The sequence below is a fragment of the Chrysemys picta genome, chromosome 4 (genome assembly GCF_011386835.1).
Source record: "Chrysemys picta bellii isolate R12L10 chromosome 4, ASM1138683v2, whole genome shotgun sequence".
Taxonomy (NCBI): domain Eukaryota; kingdom Metazoa; phylum Chordata; order Testudines; family Emydidae; genus Chrysemys; species Chrysemys picta.
Genome location: NC_088794.1, coordinates 150,202,635 through 150,220,399, shown reverse-complemented (window position 1 = coordinate 150,220,399; position 17,765 = coordinate 150,202,635).

The window sequence follows — 17,765 nt, the reverse complement described above, 5'->3', positions numbered from 1 at the left end:
CATGAGAGCTGGAAATTCATTTCCAATGATCGTTTGATGACTAGAATTTGGTCACAAAGAGAACATAAAAAGGAATGCAGTCCTGGGCAAAGCAAATGTGGTTTTAAAATCAAGCAAATGCTCAAGAAGAATTCTTTTGCAGTATTTGCCCAACTCTACTTATTAATACTAAGTAAAATTAATTACACTATTGGAAAAAATGTATATCATACTAACCATCTTTATATTCCTGTTTTCTCCCCAAGCCATGAAAGAATTAATGCAGTCTAATAATGAATCAGCCAGCAGCTTTTAATCTTACAATAGATATATGGCCATTCTAATGCTTCATTCACCATAAAATTTGAAAGCGACAGCTGATGAACTGGGCACCAGTTCAGAGCTCATCATATATCTAAGCTGAGCAGTTCCACTCAATAGATGGTCATTTAGAATGCAGGAGAGAGAATTCTTTTTTACTTCCATAGGATACTTCTTCCTCCTGCCACTGGAATTTTCCATGTTAATAGTACACAGTTAGGGCCAAATTCCCAATGCAGGCAGACTTCCCTGGGGGAAATTTACCCCTGTGCAGAGGGCTGGTACATGACCGATTAACCATGCAAGTGCATAGACCTATTGCTGGTCCTCTGCCCAGGGGTGAATTGAAGTACATGAGGAAAGAGGGACCATGTGGAAGGAAGTAATTAAAATGAATGTTGATAGAACTTTCATTGTAACGTGTGTCCCTGATCCAACGCTCTTATGCTGCCCCCAGACTACTCTATGCCCTTATTTTTTATAGTTCTTTTAATACTCGTAAAAGAAAATAGCTTGTACCATCCACAATTCTATCCACCTCCAATAAAGGGTCAGTCACTGAAGGAAAGAGATAATCAAGTGACCCTGTATAGTAACATGGGTTTGATTCTTACTGTCATCCCAGACATCCCCATGGAACTGTTTCAGTAAGGCACTGACACCCTGCAGAGTGGGCCTGCATCTGGGCTCCTGGACACAGGAACCCAGGCTTGCCAAGCCCACCGGGGAGCATCCACACTGCAGAGCCACATGCAATCCACAGCCATGTCCATGCTGGCGCTGCAGTTGTGTGATGGTGGAGTTACCACCAGCCCCGAGGAAGGGCCAGTGTGAGGTTGCATTCCCCCAAGAACAGACCAAGGACCAAATTGTGACTCATTCACAATCCTCTCCCTGCTACTCCCCGGGCTCCAGAGGGAAAGTAATCTGCACACACTCTCTTGAGCTGGGGTTGATTACTTCCCCCTTCTGTGCTCACTTCACAGCCCTGGCCTGTGCAGTAGTGAGTGGCCTCAAGGCCCTACCCACCCAGGTGGGAGAAGTGACCCCACACAGCCATCTCTCCTGCATGCACCTTCTGCCCCCTTCCCTCCCTGTGTGGGTACATAGAGCCTTTCCCTTTAAATATTAACTTCCCTCCTACACGCAGAGCTGCAAGGAAGTGAGATTGCTGAGGAGCTGTTCATGTCACACAATCTCCTAAACATACAGCAGCTCATAAATCAGCATGCCAGCAATTAATGTACCAATCCAGGGGCTGTGGTAATCCTTGCCTTGTTCCAGAGGCAATTTATAAACGAAAGGTCTTGGGGAATGTAAACTCTGTTTGGCCCAGTGTGGTCATTCATCTCTACTATCCTAGAGCAGTAGTTAGCATGTGGGCACGCACACACACGCACACACACACACTAATCCATATGGATTCCACAGCTTGGATATCCACATAAGCCCAGCCAGCCAGGCGTGTGCATGAATCTTTTAGTGGGCTTCAGCAGCAAGATGCGTTCTTTCTCATCAAATCCAGCCTTAGGAAGACCAGTCTTCAACGCTGGTTTGCATCTCCGTGGACCTGAACTAATACAAACTGAAATCAATGGGAGTTTTGCCTATGTAGGGAGTTAAGGGGTCAGGCGCTGAAACAAAAGGTCTGTTGTGCGTGCATGCAGCTCTGCTTCCATTCCTCGCATCAGCTGCAAGATTTAAAGAGGCTGGGGGCTTTCTATTATATGTAAAGGCTGATCCTACAGACCTTAGGAGTTTTGCCTGTGCACATAACTGCAGGACCCTACCCGTTCTATATGCAGAACTTCATGAAGCCGTAATTCCCATCTGTCTTTTAAGTGAAAATGTAGCGCCGATCAAAAGAAAGTTGGTGCTCTGAGCTGTGTAACGTTACACCGAGCTATCTGCTTTCCAGCGACTGGGTCAGCAAGGTGGTCTAAAATGAGACCAGTCATCCAGGACTGGGAAGAAATTCACTCCAGGTGTTGCATTCAGGTTTCTCTGTCATTTCTCCAGCTCAGGTTCAGTATCTCTGCTGACCATCTATTTCTGGGTGAAATTCCGCCCAGCACAGAAGCCCCTGGCCCTTTAGTCCTGCAGAAGATTCTGCAATTGCCCCGAGTCAGTGGACACAACGGAAACCTCTGGATCCAGGGATAGATTTGGCCCTCGCAGGTTTTTTCAGAATTTGCTTACCATGAAGCCCAGTCCTGCTCCCAATGAAGGTTGGTGGGAGTTTTACCCTGGACTCCAGTGCCCCAGTTTGTGCTAGTTACACGCTGGGCAGTTTGGGGCTGCACTTGCCCCCAGGGGAAGCTCCAGGTGTCAAGGAAGAGAGGAACTTAGCAGGGGGAGTTTCCCTTAGGATAGTGCAGCATGCCTCCCATCCCCCATGAACGCAGCCAACTCTGCCAGCCACTTCAAAGGGTTGGCAGGGCTACCACCCAGCCTCCAAGCTGACCCTTGGGGTGGTTTGGGCCCCACAGGCACAAGGACGGTGATGATGCCTGATCATTGCACAGAGCAGAGGTCTCTTCATGCACTGCCCTTCCTCACCCTGCAGGGACCAGGGAGGATCTTTCCCAACAAATGCCCATCTAGCAGCTGGCTATGGTTCTTTATATTGTGTCCTCATCCTCCCAGTGCTGCAGTACTTCTCCATGCAAGACTCCCACTGCCTCCGGGGTAATTCCAAAGACAGCAGGACTGGGCCCGCTTCCTCGCCTGGCATAGCCTGTATCCCAGGGTACGTCCGTTCCAGCTGAGTTCCACTCTGTGACAGCTGCGTTTTCACTTCTATGCGTATGCACCTCCCTGCTTAAACAAGCTCGTTTTAATCTCCCCTTTTCCTTATCCTTTTTATGCTGGAAGGATCGACCACCTGATCTGTAATACAGGACTCTTCAATAGTCTCCAGAATAACTTCAGTGGTGTGTTAAGTCTCTACTTTGCCCTTTAACCTGCTATTAACTATCTTCTTCATTGTTTTAAAATCTGCCCTTTTAAAATCCATCATCACTGCACTACCCTCGGGGGCCTGTAGTGATATAAAACCTAATTGTGCAGGAATCACCACCCCCAGCAAAGCTCCCACCCACTCGCCTTCTGAATTACATAAGAACATAAGAACGGCCGTACTGGGTCAGACCAAAGTCCATCTAGCCCAGTATCCTGTCTACCGACAGTGGCCAATGCCAGGTGCCCCAGAGGGAGTGAACCTAACAGGCAATGATCAAGTGACCTCTCTTCTGCCATCCATCTCCACCCTCTGATAGACAGAGGCTAGGGACACCATTCCTTACCCGTCCTGGCTAATAGCCATTAATGGACTTAACCACCATGAATTTATCCAGTTCTCTTTTAAATGCTGTTATAGTCGTAGCTTCACAACCTCCTCAGGCAAGGAGTTCCACAAGTTGACTGTGCACTGTGTGAAGAACTTTCTTTTATTTGTTTTAAACCTGCTGCCTATTAATTTCATTTGGTGACCCCTAGGTCTTGTATTATGGGAATAAGTAAATAACTTTTCCTTATCTACTTTCTCCACATCACTCATGATTTTATAGACCTCTATCATATCCCCCTTAGTCTCCTCTTTTCCAAGCTGAAAAGTCCTAGCCTCTTTAGTCTCTCCTCATATGGGACCCGTTTCAAACCCCTAATCATTTTAGTTGCCCTTCTCTCAACCTTTTCTAGTGCCAGGATATCTTTTTTGAGATGAGGAGACCACATCTGTATGCAGTATTCAAGATGTGAGCGTACCATCGATTTATATAAGGGCAATAATATATTCTCTTTATTCTCTCTCCCCTTTTTAATGATTCCTAACATCCTGTTTGCTTTTTTGACCGCCTCTGCACACTGCGTGGACATCTTCAGAGAACTATCCAGAATTAATCCTCCGAAGTAATGCTAGGAGTCACATCTTCTCTTGCAGATGCCAGAACAAGTTGCCCTAAAATGATGCTTATAGTATCAATAAACTTCTTTTCCAAACTACAATCTATGCGCCACTCAAAACCAATCAGTCTTTATTGTTCTGGCAGGTTTGGCATCTTTCAATCTCCAAGATCCTACATTCCATAGCATTATTGTAATCTGAGAGCTTGCTGGTCTATTTCTACAACCTTGCTAGTATTTCTTTGAGCTGTGACTGGTAACTGAATCAAATCCACCCCCAGGATAATTCTGAGTTGTGAATCTTACCAAAGGTGGGTTTGTTTTCCTCTATCATGCTGGACCCCACTTGCCAATGCCCTTGGGGAGGATGGGCAAGTGACCATCACAATCTACCTTTTCTCCTAAAGAAGTGAACAGATGCACTGTGACGCAATCTCTACCCCACCAGGGGCCTCATGGTCATCTGTTTCAACAAGGCTGAAAGGGCTAAAGTCAGCATGGACCTGCCGTCTGTGACCATCACCAGAAGATCATGAACTTAAAAAAAACAATCGGCCTCCATGCCATAGGCTGGTCTGTAGCCAGATTGATAAGGATCCAGGAAGCTAGATGTAGTTGGAGTTGATTTGCCACGATCTTCCCAAAAGTGTCATTATCCTCATGCTCTGTGTCTCCCCCCATCTCTTCAGACTGCTAGCTCCCCGGGGCAGGGACTGTCACTTCTGTTTTGTATATGAGCTCCTTGCTGGCACTTTAGCCATTGTTCTCATCTTCCCCATAAACAGAAGGTTTGAGATAGGACTAAACAAAAAATCTGTGAAGCTGTAAAGAGACTGTATCCTGAGCGGATACCAATCCATTGCTTGTTTAAGGTGGTAGATGACTTGCCTTCTTGAAAAGGAGTATTCATCACCCAAGCTTTCACCTCCGGCTTTGCACATACTCAACGGTTGCGTAGGAATAGAAACAGATCGTTGGTCTTTTGTATCCGCGGCTGTTTGATTATGATGCTGCCACCTCTAGCTCACATATTTGTGAGAGAGAATAAAAGATTCCCATCCAAAAACAAACACATACAACCGATCTGTGGGGGAAAGCATGGTCATTAACAGAGCACCTTCTGAGGTGGAGGTCAGCTAAACCCAAGCACGTAGCTGACACCACATCAATCGATAGAAGTCCATATCATAATCACATTTTTGCTTTCAGGGCCTGCCCCAAAGCCCACCTCAGTTAACGAACAGGAGCCTTTCTGCAGACTTCAGTGGGCTTCGACTCAGGCCCTAATGAAACTGACACAATGTTTCCTCTGCCAAAGAACTATGGAACAAAAACAGAGGCAGATGATTCCCTCAGTGAACTTAGAAAACAGCTTGGATGCAGAAAGCATCCAACTCACAGCTGGGCTGCTTGTTAAGGATGGCGGGGGGGGGGGGGAACCTTAATCTTACCAGTGAGGTCTAATCAAAAGTGTTGGGGGGGGGGGGGGGTTGGAATATCATAGCCTGTATATTCCTATTATAACTGTTGTGCCAACTTTAATAGGTAGAGCTGTGTATCTGTAAAGTCTTTCACTTCTAGCCTGAAGGTAATGCTTTATCTCCTCTTCCTTTGTTGATAATATTTTATCCCCCTGCAGGTTATAGCTGTTAAAATGTAATTTGCACTCTCCCCAAATCAGAGGACAAGTTTGGTGACTTATTGTTTAGTTGTATGCTCCGAGGAATAGCCTTGTATTGAAACACTGATGTGCATTCCTGTATTTCACCCTGTGAGAACGGCCGTCATGCCCTGTATTATTATGTTTGTAAAAACTATAAATAAAGATTCATTGTCCATTAGGACACACAGAAGCAGAGCAATCTCAAACGATTGTTTTTCAAAGCACTTGGTCTTTAAGATGGCTCCGTGTGACATATTTAAAACTATTGTTAGGAAAACAAACCAGCTCCTGGAGGATGATAAATTTCAGCCCATGGTGAACTGAAATGCTATAAACCCTTGAGAAAACTGGACACGACGGAATTGGCAAGTGTCTGTTACCTGCAATCAGGGCCGGCGCAACCCATTAGGCAATCTAGGCAGTCGCCTAGGGCGCCAACATTTGGGGGGCGACGACCGCGGCAGCCGGACCTTCCGCCGCCCCGGTCGGCGGCGGCATTTCGGGGGCGGGACCTTCCGCCGCCTCGGTCAGGGGCGGCATTTCGGGGGCGGGACCTTCCGTCGCCTCGGTCGGGGGCGGCATTTCGGGGGCGGGACCTTCCGTCGCCTCGGTCGGGGGCGGCATTTCGGGGGTGGGACCTTCCGCCGCCTCTGTCGGGGGCGGCATTTCGGGGGCGGGATCTTCAGCCGCCCCGGTCAGGGGCGGCATTTCGGGGGCGGGACCTTCCGCCACCTCGGTCAGGGGCGGCATTTCGGGGGCGGGATCTTCCGCCGCCTCTGTCGGGGGTGGCATTTCGGGGGCGGGATCTTCAGCCGCCCCGGTCGGCGGCGGCATTTCGGGGGCGGGACCTTCCACCGCCTCTGTCGGGGGCGGCATTTTGGGGGCGGGACCTTCCGCCGCCTCTGTCGGGGGCGGCATTTCGGGGGCAGGACCTTCCGCCGCCTCTGTCGGGGGCAGCATTTCAGGGGCAGGATCTTCCGCCGCCTAGGGCAGCAAAAAAGCTGGCGGCGCTCCTGCCTGCAATGGTCACTACTAGTCCACAGTAGGCAGTCAGATCATACCAGTGGCAAAGTGCATTTAAGAACTGCTCTAGATACATTCCCTTGGCTCTCTCCTCCTCCTCTCCCCAATACATTGTTCTTGTGTTTCAGATATACAACTCCAAAAAATTAATACGCTAACTGCTGGATTGTGCTTTAGGGGCTGGATCCGTGGGTGTCTTTCCATTGACCTCAGTGGGCTTTGGCTCAAGCCCAGATGGTGTTCCCTCATACTGGGGATGAGGAGGGGCTGTACCATATAGCAGCAGCTCTAGCAGGCTTTGTGCACCAGTATTTATCTGGGGTGCAGATGGAGTGCGGCCCTAAAAGACAGCGCTGACCATTCGCCGCCACAGCTGGCTTGCTGTGGTGACAGTAATGGAGTAGAGGCAATCACCCCCTCATCTCCTCCCCACTGGAGCAAATACTCCCCCCCGCCCTGCCCGGCCCCCCAGCCTTGTGTGGTTTTGGTGGTCAGGACATGCAAAGGTGTGCTCAGCCCTTGCACGAGGAAACAAGGCTCTTTGCACCCTCCCTTCCTTGAACATCCGTGCAAGAGCAGGGAAGAACCCATGCCAGTGAGTGCCAGGGAGTTTGGTTGCACTTTGAGTCTCCCCGAAGAAACTCACATTTTCTCTTTGTGAGCAGAGGTTTGTGGCCCTTGCATCCTGCTGAGTTTTCACACAGCAGCTCCACAGGGGTCTGCATCAGCCAAGGGAGCGTCCTTAATCCGCACTTCCCTGCCTCCGATATTGACCGTCTGTTGTTGTTTGCTAGGGAACTAATGCAGAGAGAGAATAGCACCCGGCCCTCCAACCAGATGTTCTTCTTGGCCTATGCGCCACATGCCTCAGGTGGCACCGAATTGGGTCCGCTGGTTGGATCATTAGCTTCCCCAGCTTGGGCCATGTACTGACGGGAACTGCAACATGAATTCTGATCCATGCCCCCCGACCAGATAGTGACATGTTATGAATCACCTACACACAGCCTTAGATCCGATGTAATGATGCAAACAGCTTTATTCCATTCCTGGCTGACACTGGACAGCCTCCAACTCCCTGACTGTGCTGCTTATGGCCATCCTACCCTTCTGGCACTGGGCTTTTAAAAGTAAAAATATCAGGAAATTTAGCGTATGAAGAAAAAACAAGAGACTGGAGACATCTGATCTGCCAAATCACTCCCCTGAACAGCCATCTTCCACTCCCCAACATTCACATATCTAACCTGGATTTACACCAGGATGTGATAAATACTTGAATGTTACCAGGCAGGTGAATACTGAGAAGCATTTCCCAGTGCCATCCCATTTGGGATAAGAAATCATAAAGAAGTCACCTTTCCCTGCACAATGTTAATGAAGAGATCTTAATGAGGACCCCTTCGGTTAGTTCCATTTCCCTAGTTTTAAAGAGGCAAGAATAGAAGAAAGCCTGAACAAAGCCCCCAGATCCAAACTCTCTTGAACTCGGGAGGGGTGCACTGGGATCCAAACCCAGATCTAGATTTCATGGCTGGGCACTATTTCTTTAATGGCCTGAACCAAAACTCCAGGCCCAAACACACCCCAACTTGTTGGGGGTGGGCGGCATTTGTAATCTGAACCTGATTCAAATTTCATGGGTGGGCCCCCTTGGAGGATGGCAACCGCTTTCATAGAAGCACCTGATTTTAGAAACAGTGGTAGTCAGCATGCAAACCGAGGGCCGGAATATTGCTGTGGCTCAAATACCACAGGAGAAAAGGGAAGCTCTTTCTGTTTCAAATATACTTGACTTCAACATTCAGCTTATCCTGAGTGCCAGGATGTTACCATCTGCCAGCACTGCAGTGGTTAGTTCTCTTTGTCCCAGAACGGAGTCTGGAGGTCTGGAAAGTGTCACCAATGCACGTATTTATCATCATCCCTTTTGACCAAGTCTTCTGGACAGCTCTCTAGATGAGATGCTAGGTATTAATGAGACAGCAGCTCTCTCCTTTTAGTGCCTACAGAACCGGAGTATCCGTCTCACATTCTCTGTGCTGCACAGAATGAAAGAGCTGACCTACAGTGCCCCTTTTCCTTCAAGACCCATTTGGTGATAGAACTAAGGGAGTTCGATCAGTTTGCCCCTTCAGAACTTATGTTAATCAAAAGACTGTCAGCTTCAGGGCCATACAAAACAACTGTCTTGCTATGGAGACAACTAAGTGGGCAGCTTTTAAGATATAAGTTATCTCCACATGCCCCACTGTAGTCCTTACAAAAAAATCAATCTTTATAGCTGGAAAAAGACAGTGCCTTATTTAATTCATTACAAAAGCAAAGACAAGAGGAGAATAGCATTGAAGATTACACTTTCCAAGTCCAATGTTCTCTTATAATGTAATAAAATGAGTTATAGAGAAGAGTGAATTAATGCTAGATGCCGACCTCATCTCACAAATCCCGGAGAGCAATAAGAAATGGAGGGTTGCGTTAGCCAACTCGGTTTTCAAGGTCAGAGAGAACTGAAGTGGTCAGTCTCTTCTCCCTGTAATTTAGTATTAACTGAGCAGCCGGCTCTGATCTTCCTCATTTATTCTAATCAGGGGAATTACTTCTGTGCCTTTGACAGGTGGTTAACTCTTGCAGGATCCAGGAAGCATTAGAATGAGGGACTGTGGCTATCCTACCAGCTCGCACACCAAAGCAGTTAATCATTCCGGTGGTAGTTAGTATCTTTGCACTGAGCAGATTAATATGACTACAGTCAAGCAGCTGCTCACCTTGGCATGTCCACACACTGATATACGCATGGTTGAATGGCTTTTGGACCAGTCCTAAAGTTCTCCCATCCATTCCGCACTCAGCTCCAAAACCTTCAGTGTTTCCCCTCTTCTCTTTGGGATGTTCAAAAATTAGGAATGGGTTTCAGGTTTTAACTCTATTCTGTTTGCCCAAGAAGGAGCTGAGCACGGAAGCAGGTTTTAGATGGTAGAGCAGAGGAAAGGTACTGAAAAATTCCTGTGAAAGGAGCTGCCTACATGAATTATCCTGCACTGGACTGTCATAGGAAATTTTTTTTTAAGTGCAGGCCTAGGCATGGCTGATTAGTATAACTAATTTAGCCCTGAGTTTAACCTGAGGCATTCCTGGAGACAAGACCGAATGAGGGGAAAATATGAGCTTGCGGACAGGACGATTTAGACTGAGTAAAAGTAGCTGCCTGTGAAGACCAAGAAGTGTGAAAGCTGCGTAATAATGGGTTACAGGCTGGGAAAATACTGCTATAGAACTGAGTGTGCCTAATTATTGCCCCCAAACAGGCCACACAGCACTTCAGCTACACAAGGTTCTGCTAGCTGAACTCCTCAGGCGTTATGGAGGAGGAGCACAGATGATAGATGACTGAGCTGGGTTTCCCTGGATACTCATGAGGCCTATAAACCTTGGATACTGTAGGTAAATACCTTCGTGGCAATGGCCAACCATCTGCATAGTATTCGTGTAAACCATCCCTGCAGCAGGTTTAAATAAATGCCACCTCATCATCCTGATCCTCATGTATAATACCCACCACTAAGCATTTTCCATGGGTGAAATTCACCCCTGTGCAAACACCCGGCACAAGGCCTCAGGATGATGTACGTCTCGCTTAAACTTTATTTTGAGGATCCCAGTGGGCTTTACGTGGTCTACATGCCTTGTCCTGGCCCCTACACAGGGACAAATGTAGCCACATGCAAAAGTCCTTGCATCCTGCCTGGTGGAAGTGCTTGTTTGATATCTGGAGAGTTTGTCCATGCACCAGGGCTGGCTCCAGGCCCCAGCCGACCAAGCACGTGCTTGGGGCGGCACCTTGTAAGGGGCGGCCAATCTTGGGGTGGCAGGTGGCACTCGGGTTTTTGTTTGTTTGTTTTGTTTCAGCGGGGCGGCGCTGGAGGGTGTGTTGTTTTTGGTTCGGCGGGGCGGCGCTCGGGGTTTTTTTTCGTTTGTTGTTTTTGGTTCAGCGGGATGGCACTCAGGGGGGTTGTTTTGGGTTTGGCGGGGTGGCACTCAGGGGTTTTTTGTTGTTGTTTTTGGTTCAGTGGGGCGGCGCTGGGTTTTTTTTTGTTTGGTTGGTTTTGGTTTGGCGGGGCAGCGCCGGGGGGGTTGTTTTTGGTTCGGCGGGGCATCACTGGGTTTTTGTGTTTGTTTTGATCTTGGTTTGGCGGGGCGGTGCTGGGGGGGGGTTGTTACGGCGGGGCGTGAGTTTTTTTGTTTTTTTTTTTTGGCTTGGGGTGGCAAAAAAGTTAGAGCCAGCCCTGCCATGCACCCTTACTACGTACCTTCTGAGATTGCACCTTAATAAAGATCTAAACCCAGCTGTATGATATGGGATTTGGTAGGAATTTTTCTGAACAGAATACACAGGTTGCATAATTTGTCATCCCGTTCATATTTTTTCCCATAGTGTGAGTCTATGTAAAGATACAACTCTTACTGAGTATTAACATGCAATGCAGATTTTGTGACATGTCTATAACTTCCTTAGAGCCCTAGAGGAGTTTTACAGAAAAAATATAGGCACCAACTGAGGTTAGGTTTAGGTTTAGGCACCTAAATCCCTTTGTGGATATGACCCTTGTTCTTATGGAAAAGGGGACATGAAAGGTGAAAGCCAAAGTTCCGGAAATCCAGCAAAAAACAGCAGTTCTCCGCTTTACTAATCTAAACTAATTTCTAGTAATCTGATTTTCCTCGTTTACACTGCTGTAACTCCATTGACTTCAGCAGAGTTACTCCTGACTTACAGCAGGCCTAGGGAGAAAATACAATAGATTCGCAGTGGTATAAAGGTTTGGTCAGGAGTGAGAAATAGAACCACCACAAGCACGAGGAGAAGCTACAACACTGCATTTTTAAGCCACAAGTTTAGACTCAATAAATCCACGTGCAGCCTTGAGAGCTAGGGGTTACAAGGTTCAAACACACACGTTGCTCGTCGGAGCCCTGGGCACATGGGATCCCAGTAATGAGTGAGTGTTGCAGGAATGCGGAATTGGTCCACGCTGTGCTCAGCTGATCTGGCAACTCATGGTGTCGGACGCCTTCAGGTGGTCAAGGGACATCTGTTTAGAACATTTCACCGGACATCGGCAATACCAGGAGAGAGGAGCTGAACTGCCTTTGAGAAGTGAAGTTGGGAAAGTAACTGAAATACTTCCCTGATGGATTTAATTTACTGAAGGGCAACGTATCCTAAATTCTCAATTACTGAGGGACGATCTACACTCATTACTGTATTTGCTTTCTACAAGCTACTTTTAGTCTAAACTTTCTATGACTGATGTACCTGAATATTTGGATGCTAATATTTAAACTGTATCATTACATTTATTAACCTTAATTTTGGGATATTGCAGATTATGTATTTTATTACTTTTAAACCAAACTTTGTACTTTTGGATAATTTAAGCATTATACCCACATGTATAGACACTCTTCCCTTAACCCGTTTGTTAGATAATTTTAACATTGAATGCAGGGGTACTGAAATGTTGATCTCCTTATTATATGAGTAAAGGGCAGCAGAACTGTACTTAGCAAGCCCTGATGGAGGGGGTCACCCTAAACTGCATCTCACTTGCTAAGCAGCAGGTAGGGATGCCAAATGCTGGTGAAGATGAGACTGGGTGGAGAGTCTGCTGAAAGACTCAGACATCATTTGATCCTCCCTTCTCCAGTGTTTAAAGGCAAAGGTGATTGGACTTACTTGAGAGTCCTTGTTTCTGTTTAGTGATTGCTAGAGTGGAAGTCACTGAGGAGTAAGTCTAAGGGCTTAAACTTTTTTCTGGAGCAGAGGTGGACCCACGTAAAAACACCTCTGAACGCTGGTCTTCACCAACTAATGACAACCAACTGGGAGTGGGTACAGCAGAGGGAAAGGGGAGTGGCATGTTGGAGGTACTTTTGTTCATTGGACTGTCACACTGCAAGGTGGGAAACTGAGGCAAAGGCCACATGAAAGCAATTTACATCTTCAAGTAACAACTGACTTGAAGGTCAAAGAGCCAGAAGAAAGAGCTCCAAGAAATCAGGATCTTCTGTTCTGAATATATATTAATGTCAGTTCCACTCCCTCCATCACCTTCTAAAGAGTTCAACAAAGCTCCCGGACACGTTTGAGAATTTGTCAAATGTCAATGAGTTCAAGCAGAGAAATCCAAACATTTGTGTGGAAAGCACTGAGAAGAACCAGGAGATCATCCATCATTGAGAGCAGCTTCTCACACATGCCTGCATGCAGGCTCAGAAATGCTCAGTAGGTCCAAATCAGAACCAGGCAGAACACCAGAAGTCAGTTAGCGCGTTGCAGCCTTGCTGTGTTTGGAGGAGTTTGGAAAGGACAGATGAGCTGAGCAACTCAGAATCTCTTTATCTAGCAAAAAACCAAGTCCACCTACCATACACACTGGGTGAAATTCACCCTACAGAGCCCCTACTTAAACCCCAGAGGAATACGTCTTGGACTACAGCAGTGATCCTACATTTGGATTCACTTGTGCACACCTGTGCATTGGCACAGATCCAACGGCAGGCTGGAACCTAGTTACGTCAACACTATCTGGGTTCGTGACTTTTGTAGAGTTAATTTGTATTAATAAAAGCTTTAAAGTTACTGGCCTGCAAACCTCTGTGTTTAAAACAGTAAACAAAAGAATCAGGAAACGTGAAAACTAAGCTGTCGCTGTTGCTCTGGCCGCTTGTACACCATACCCTCCTCCCCCGTCAGTGCTGTTCCAAATGGCTATGTTCTCAGCCCTTGAGAAATGAGGCTTAGGAAAAGCTTGGCAGAGTCTTAATTAGACAGCACCGCCGCTGGGCAGCTAAAGTAGTTTAGTCACTTCACTAAGTTGGACATAAATTTTAGAACATTTTAATCGGAACAATGATTGGAAGCCAGGTAAGTCTAATAAATGCATCTGGTTTCATGGCAAGGGCTGCTAACGTTGCTTTTGATGCATGAAAAGTGTTTCGCAATGTGGAAATTCATCCCCTCTCTCAATTCCTGATGAATAATCCATGTCTATAAAGTGGTTGTCCTGGGAAAAATCATTCCCACCAGGAATGTGAATAACTGCAGCTAACAGAGGAGAAAAGTCAACTGATCCATTTTTAATAAGTCGTAAGCAGATCTGGGAGTATCTTGAATGTGCATGGCACGGCTGTTTAACTGGCAGCAGCTGTACTTCACCACTCTAACATCTGGCTAAGGAAAAGACGTCCCCCAAGGGGCAAGGCTCATGTCATTTATCAGGCTGGCTCCCTGACTATAACTGGGCAGAAGTGACATGGCTTTAGTTTTATCCCAGAACGACTCAGGGCTGGATTGAGCCTTATAGGCACTGGCTATTCTGGGGCCATGGCAGAAGTAAGCTACTCCAGCAGAAGCACCGGGAGCTGCACTGAACTTGCGGATCAATACAAATTATCACTCCAGCACTGTTGAACTGGCAGCTTTCAACAGCATTTAAAAAAGCCCAAAAAGATTGATAGGCAGCTGAGACCTCACTCAGATAGTGAGCACAGAACATCTGCTCTTCTACACACTGCAATCCAACCCAAACATGGAGCCTGCTCTAGGTGTTCACTCAGGAAACTGGGAGTCAAGACTCCTGGTTTCCATTCCCAGCTATGTCCACAATTTGTTATTTGAAACTTCTTTATTCCTCAGTGCATGTCAGTGTAAGACGGTTAGAGTCCTTCTCAGAGCCTAATACTCCTCACTCACACCAGCATAAAAGCAGTGCCACTCCACCAACTTCAGTGGACTTCCTCCTGAGTTACACCACGGGGAGCTCAGAAGTGGGGCCACAACCCTATATTGATAGCTCCAGTGTATCAACTAATGCTTTTGGCCCCATATTGCACGGGTGTTATGTAACAGAGTCAACATGTTCAAAAGATTGAACTAGAAGAAGCCTTCACAAGCCTGAAGCAGGCTGGGATGAACCAGGACATGGCTGAATTATTTTTTAATAATAATGGGGCATGCCCCTGTGTTTGTTTATGATGGCTTACTAGCTATGGTGTCAGATCAAAGGGGTTGTAAGGGGAATCAAGTAGGAAAATCAACAGCGCGCACACGCCTCTTCAACCCCAATCCAGGGAACATGGTGTTAAGCAGAGCTTCACCTGTGGGGCACCCCCCTCATGCCTAGATGCATTGTTGGAAGGGGTCCTCATCTCTGGTGCCCCTAGTGGGCGCTCCCTCAGACCTGCATCTTTTCTCCCCTCTCCTCCCCTCCAGGGGTTCTGTAACTTGGCACTCTGGCCAGGTCACATAAAAGCCTAAATCCCTTCTAAGATAGCACAAACAAGTCCAAACAACCCTTCATACTAAGAGCCCTAGCAGCCCCTCATGCTTCAATATTATTCCCTTGTTGATCCTACCTCAGGGCTTACCCCCTTTGGTTAAACCTTACCCCAGGGCTTCTCTTCAAGTGATTGCCCTCAGTCTACTTATATGGCCTAGCTTCTCCACCTCTGGCCAGCAGGCCATTAGTTCCTGATCCCACACACACACCTCTCAGGTGCAGAGCATGACTAATTGGGGTTCTGTTCTTTGCCTTGCAGGTGATGGAGGTTAAGCCCCATCACACACGACTGTTTTGCCAAATCTGAGAAGAGAGAAATCAAAGGGAATACTGAGCTGTTACAGGACCCCCGCCTAGAAAAGGAAGGAGGTTGGGGTGAACTAAAAGCAACTGCCCAGAGAGTCAGGGAGCCCTGCTAGGTAGGTGAGGCAACAGATAGCACATGCTGCTAGGACAGTCTGCTCCCCCTTGCCAGATAGGGGTGTTAGCTAGGCTCAGGGGAACTAACAAATGACTACAAGGAAAGATTAAAGTGTAGGTAGGGGGAAATATCGGCACATGGGTCTTTACTGTTTTATATTCCTTGCTCTGTGTGCTTTGTACCTCTGATGAATAAGGCTTTGTTTTGAAGAAGCTGTCTTTGAGTCCTTTGAATCAGCTGCTGTCATGGGTTCCTGCAGGTAAAGGGTGTACAGGTGCCAAACTCAGTGGGGCCTGTCAGGTTAATACAGTAAGGAAACAAGAGGGGAAGGCAGCCCAGAGATCTAGTCTGAGGCTATGCCCACACTTCTGACTGGAGTGTGAACTGCAGCACATGTAGGCTGTGTCCTACAGGCAATCAGACTAGATGATCACAGTGGTCCGGTCTGGCCTTGGGATCTATGAGCTAGCTTTGTGCATGCTAGCTCCAATAAGAACCCTGCCCAGGACACTGGGTATGTATTTGAGCAGCCAACCCGCTGTCACTTGTGTTTCTGCAGCTTCACTACTAGTGTTATTCTAGCTAGCAGTATAAACCTAGCTCAGGTATATGTACATGAGTTGCAGTTACTCCACGGACTTCAGGCACCCTAGGAGTGGCTACATGGTAGGGCTCTACCCAGAGAAGGGGACGGCAGCGAAACCAGCCCCAATGGGTGTATGGTGCGCACACAAGCATTGGGCCAAATTCTGCTCTCAGGTTATGCCTGTGTGATAAATGAAAGAGGGGGAGGTAACTCCCTTTTATGGACAACCAGTTAGCTACAAAATCCCTGTTAGTAGCTTTTCTCTACTTGATTTACCCGTAAAGGGTTGAAAAAGCCCATCGGTAAAAAGAAGGGAGTGGGCACCTGACCAAAAGAGCCAATAGGAGGGCTAGAACTTTTTAAAATTGGGGGGGGAAAACTTTCCCTTTGTCTGTCTCTGTTGTTCTCTGGAGTGGGGAGACAGAGCAGAGACCGGGCTGAAGCTATGCTGTAAAAAGCTGTAAACCAGGTATCAAAATCACCAAATCCTACCTGAAAACTACTCAATTTGAAACCCCAAATATATAAGTAAATCAGAAAATGTCTAGAAAGGCACAATTAGGTTTATCTTTTTTATTTCCGTGAGGCTTGTGGACTCCTCTGTGCTAACCCCAGGTGCTTTTGTTTTGCTTGTAACCTTTAAACTGGACCTCAAAAAAACCATTCTTGATGCTTAATTATTATATTTGCTCTTTTTAAATCTAGCAATAGCCTAAGTTCCAAATGTATTTTCCTTCTTTTTGTTTAAAAAAAGAAGGTAAATTTTATTAAAGAACAGGATTGGGGGGGGGGGTGTGTCCTGAGAGGTTTGTGCATGTTTAATTAACTGGTGGCAACAGCTAATTTCCTTTGTTTTCTTTCTCAGCTCTTCCCTGGAGGGAGGGAGGGTGAAAGGGCTTTGAGGGTACCCCACAGGGAGGAATTCCCAAGTGTGCCTTCCTGGGTCCAAAGGGGTTTTTTTGCACTTGGGTGGTGGCAGCGTCTACCCATCCCAGGTCAGAGAGAAGCTGTAACCTTGGGAGTTTAATACAAGCCGAAAGTGGCCAATATAATTTTTAGAATCCTTGCGGCCCCCCACCTTCTGTACTCAAAGCGCCAGAGTGGGGAATCAGCCTTAACAGCCTGTTTATGCAAGTTCTCCAGTAAGAGCTGTGTGTCTGTCTGTCCAATAAAGTTGTTTCACTGCAAAAGGCTTCCTGGCTCACCAGCTCTTAATATCAGTCCAAAGTCAGGAGTAACTGCCCTTAAGTCGGAGAAGTTACTCCTCATTTGCAGTGGTGTCGCTGATAACAGAATTCAGCTTATGGTGCATTGGGTGGTCTCAGATCTAGAAGAAGCTGTGTTGCATCCTCGGCTAGGAACAGCTATGACACCTGAACAGCAAGAAAACTAAAAATACGTTGTTCGTAGCTGGTGATTCAGAGAAAGACTGGCTTAATCACTCTGGTCCCTCACTTTTACACTGAACAACTGTTATTAACTTATTTTCTGTGCAAAGATTCTGCCTAGAAAATCGGGAATCTTTGG